General features: G+C 45.4%; 1 pseudogene; it reads left to right on the top strand.

Annotated features, from left to right (window-relative positions):
* The first annotated feature begins 13 nt into the window (after positions 1 to 13).
* LOC107283028 overlaps positions 14 to 4,921 on the top strand; it is a 25,422-nt pseudogene continuing 20,514 nt past the window's right edge.

Raw genomic sequence — 4,921 nt, 5'->3', positions numbered from 1 at the left:
CTCCCTCCCCTAGAAATGCCGGCGCTCATGGCCTTGAGGAAGCGCGCTCAGGGAGAGAAGCCATTGGCCGGAGCCAAGATCGTGGGCTGCACCCACATCACGGCTCAGACTGCCGTAAGTTACGCCCTGTCGGTTCCCGAGGATCTTCTTCTTGGTCCAAACAGGAGGAGGTCACCCAAGGGCTGGGATCGACTGGAGCTGGAAATCTCAGGGGGATCCTGGCTTCGGCTTGGAAGGATGCTATGTTGGGCTTCACAAAAAAAAAAAAAGCTGGCACCTTTTTTTTTTCTTTTCTTTTCTTTTTTTGGAAGAAAAACAAGTTTGATTGACAGTTGGGCTGGGCTTTTAGTACAGGTAGTCCTCGACTTTACGCCTGGCCATTTAATAATAATAGTAATAATAATAATAATAATAATAATAATAATAATAATAATAATAATAATAATAATAATAATAATAATAATAATAATAATAATCCCAAAACAACTGGAACACCACTTGAACACCATCATCGGCATTGACAAATTCGCCATTAGTCAATTGCAAAAGGCGGCCTTACTAGGAACTGCTTCCATCCTGCGACGAGATCTGTAATACCATCAAATATCCCCATCTGCCTATCCCAGGTCCTTGGGAAGGACTCCATAGGTAGACAAAATGCCAAATCCAGTCTGAACATCTGGCTGACTGTGCGATGATCCATAATAATAATAATAATAATAATAATAATCCCAAAACAACTGGAGCACCACTTGACCACCATCAGCATTGACAAATTCACCATTAGTCAATTGCAAAAGGCGGCCTTACTAAGAACTGCCTCCATCCTGTGACGATATCTGTAATACCATCAAACATCCACATCTGCCTATCCCAGGTCCCAAATCCAGTCTGAACATCTGGCTGTGCGATGATCAGTAATAATAATAATAGTTGGAAGGGACCTTGAAGGTCATCTAGTCTAGGGATCCCCAACCCTCAGTCCGTGGACCAGCACCAGGCTGCGGTATGCCAGCAAACGGGCCACACAAATAAACAAAGCTCCATCCTCGGGATGGAGGCAGTATTCAAAACCACATGCTCTCCGGTCTACGGAAAAAACTTTCTCCATGGAGCTGGTCCCTGTGCCCAAAAGGTTGGGGATCTCTGGTCTAATTCAACCCCCTGCTCAGACAGGAAACCCTGCACCATTTCAGGGTCCAGTCTCTTCTTAAAAACTTCCAGTGTTGGAGCACCCACAACTTCTGGAGGCAAGGAGTTCCACTGGTTAATTGCTCTCACTGCTCAGGAAATTTCTCCTTAGTTCTAGGATGCTTCTCTCCTTGATTGGCTTCCATCCGTTGCTTCTTGTCCTGCCTTCAGGCGCTTTGGAGAATAGATCCTACAATAGAATAGAGCTGGAAGGGACCTTGGAGGTCATCTAGCCCAACCCCCTGCTCAGGCAAAAAACCCTATACCATTTCAGACAAATGATTGTCCAGTTTCCTCTTTAAAAGGTCCACTGTTGGAGCATCCACATCTTCTGGAGGCAGCTTGTTCCATTGGTTAATTCTTCTCACTGTCAGGAAATTTCTCCTTAGAATGAGAAATGTCGCCAAAAGGGGATCACGTGATCCCGGGGCCCTGCATCCGTCATAAATACAAGTCCAGATTTTTGATCGCGTGACCACGGGGGATGACGCACCCGGTCGTTAAGGGTGAAAAACGGCCGTAAGGTCTTTCTCCCCCCCCCCCCCCCCATTGCTGTCTTAACTCGAAGCAGTCATTCTGGATGGAAAAAGTGGATCCCTTTTTCCACTTTTTTGGAGCTTCGGACGAACCCGGAAGCAAATGATTGTAACTCGAGGACTACCTGTGTGGGCGTGGGCCCTGCTCGGCTGGAAAATAGAAACCTTATTAAGGTTATTTCGATATATAGCAGTTCAGGAAATCCAGCAGGTGGATTGGCCGAATTGAGGAATGGGGGGGGGGGGTTGAGTAGCCCTGACAATTCCCTAGCCCCCCCTCCTCTCCCCCTACTCAACGGTTCTCCCGCCTGCAGGTGCTCATGGAAACCCTTGGTGCCTTGGGGGCCCAGTGCCGATGGGCTGCTTGCAACATCTACTCCACCCTCAACGAAGTGGCAGCCGCCCTGGCTGAGAGTGGTAAGGATTTTTCTTTCCTGGTGTGTTTGTGTGTCCCTAAAATAAGCTTCTTATATATATATATATCAGTCTAGATCAGGGGTCTTCAAACTTGGCTCTTTTATGACTTGTGGACTTCAACTCCCAGAAACTTAAAAAAAGCTTTGAGGATGCTGAGATAGAAGGGATTCAGCCAGGAGCAGAACAGTGTGTGTGTGTGTGCGGGTGTGAGAGAGGGAGAGAGGGAGAGGGAGGGAGGGAGGGAGGGAGGGAGAGAGGAGGAGAGAGAAGAGGAGAGAGACAGGAGTGAGAAAGAGGAGAGAAGAGAGAGAGAGAGAGAGTAAGAGATGGATAGATAGATAGATAGATAGATAGATAGATAGATAGATAGATAGATAGATAGATAGATGATAGATAGATAGATAGATATAGATAGATAGATAGATGATAGATAGATAGATAGATAGATAGATAGATGATAGACAGACAGACAGACAAGATAGATAGATAGATAGATAGATAGATAGATAGATAGATAGATAGATAGATAGATAGATATAAGATGGAGAAAGATGTTAAGACAGACAGACAAAGAAAGAATGAAAGAAAAAGAAAAAGAAAGAAATGATAAGATGGAGAAAGATGGTTAGATAGATAGATAGACAGACAGACAGACAGATAGATATGATAAGATGGAGAAAGATGGTAAGACAGACAGAAAGAAAGAATGAAAGAAAGAAATGATAAGATGGAGACAGATGGTAAGATAGATAGATAGATAGATAGATAGATAGATAGATAGATAGATAGATAGATAGATAGATAGATAGATAGATAGATATTTTGATTTTTGATTTGATTTTTGATTTGATTAGATTTCTACCCCGCCCTTCTCCTTGCGGACTCAGGGCGGCTTACAGCCCGTTAAAAACAAGTAAACAAATACAAAAAACATACCACATTTTAAAATCAATTAAAATAAAATATTGCAATAGGCCAATTAGTATCCTTTAAAACCAATAGAAAACTAATTAAAAGTAATACTTAGGCCAGTCCTGCCTGCTTAAAANGATTTTACGGTGGCTGAACTGCCAGGTTACCCCCGAGACAGGACTAAAATGGGAAAAGGCGTTTTGTGGTTTGGTTTTTGCAGCTCTACCCATCTCAGCAGGTCGTGGGAACCCGACCCTACGCATTGTTTACTGTGGCACCAGATGGCCCCGTGGGGTTCAACCCGAGCCCTTTCCCCCCCCCCCAAGCATTGCTTTATGCAGGGAGGGAAGGGAACACCTTGGGCTCCTGGCCTGCTTTTTTTTTTTTTCCCAGTTCTCTCTTTGCTTTAATCTCTTGACTGCGATCAAATTGCTGAAGGAGCTACGAAAGAGAATGGCATCAGATTAATTCCCAGATTTCTCTTTTGCTGCCAAAAGCCACAAAACTGTAATCCTCCTGGCACCCCTGGGCTTCTTCTGCTTCTCTCTCTCTCTCCCTCTTTCTCTCTCTTCTCTCTCTCTCTCTCTCTCTCTCTCTTCTCTCTCTCTCTCTCCTCCCTTTCTCTCTCTCTCTCTCTCTCTCTCTCTTCTCTCTCCTCCCTCTCTCCCCTCTCTCTCTCTCTCTCTCTCTCTCTCTCTGTCTCTCTCTTCTCTCTCTCACTCCCCTCCCTCTTTCTCTCTCCTCTCTCTCTTCTCTCTCTCTGTCCCTCTCCTCCCTTTCTCCTCTCTTTCTCTTCTCTCTCTCTCTCCTCTGTCTCTCTCTTCTCTCTCTCTGTCTCTCTCTCCTCTCTCTTTTCTCTCTCTCTCTTCTCTCTCTCTCTCCTCTCTCTTTTCTCTCTCCTCTCTCCTCTCTGTCTCTCTCTCCCTCTTTCTCTCTCTCTTCTCTCTTCTCTCCTCCCTCTTTCTCTCTCTCTTCTCTCTGTCTCTCTTTCTCTCTCTCTCTGTCTCTCTCTTTCTCTGTCTCTCTCTATCTCCTCTCTCCTTCTCTCTCTGCTCTCTCTCTGTGTCTATCTCTCTCTGTCTCTTTTTGTCTCTCTCCTCTGTCTCTCTCCTCTCTCTCTCTCTCTGTCTCTCTCCGTCTCTCTCTCTCTTTCAACCCCTTTCCCATATTTTATTGAGATGTGATGGACACTCTGGAGGTTGTCCTTGTGGGGTCCTTGGGGCTCTCTGAGCTGGGTGGTTTTCTTGCAGACCTTTCATGACCCAACTAGAGAACGTCATCAGTGTTAGAAGGGAATGGGGTTTGCTCTCTTTATATATGAGTGACTTGCCCTTGTATATAACATCGGGCATCAACAGCCACGTAGAGATAAACTACACCTACACACCCTTCAAAAGAGAAAACGAAAAGGCTACAAAGGAAATAGAGCAACCAAACCATCTCCTCACCAGCAATCAACGCCTATAAAAGCAGAGATTAATACCGGGATTAATACCGGACCAACAATCAAGCAGCAAATAACATCTAATCAAGCAGCTGCCAACAACACACCCACCTACACTGACAGGGCAAATCCTACATAAATAGAATTTAAGCTCTGGCGAGGGCAAGCAAAGCTCATTTTTCTTCCACCTTTCTGCACTCCTGGCTGGCTGCATTCTTTTTTTTTTTTTTTTATAAACGTCTGGCAGGTTTTAAACCGTGGTTTCCCGCCTTCCGCTGAACCCCTGTTCCCTTTTCTCTCCCTCCCCTAGAAATGCCGGCGCTCATGGCCTTGAGGAAGCGCGCTCAGGGAGAGAAGCCATTGGCCGGAGCCAAGATCGTGGGCTGCACCCACATCACGGCTCAGACTGCCGTAAGTTACG

Source organism: Protobothrops mucrosquamatus, unplaced genomic scaffold (genome assembly GCF_001527695.2).
Source record: "Protobothrops mucrosquamatus isolate PMUCROS unplaced genomic scaffold, P.Mucros_1.0 scaffold_42, whole genome shotgun sequence".
NCBI lineage: Eukaryota > Metazoa > Chordata > Lepidosauria > Squamata > Viperidae > Protobothrops > Protobothrops mucrosquamatus.
This window is presented reverse-complemented; position numbering and strand designations above follow the sequence as displayed.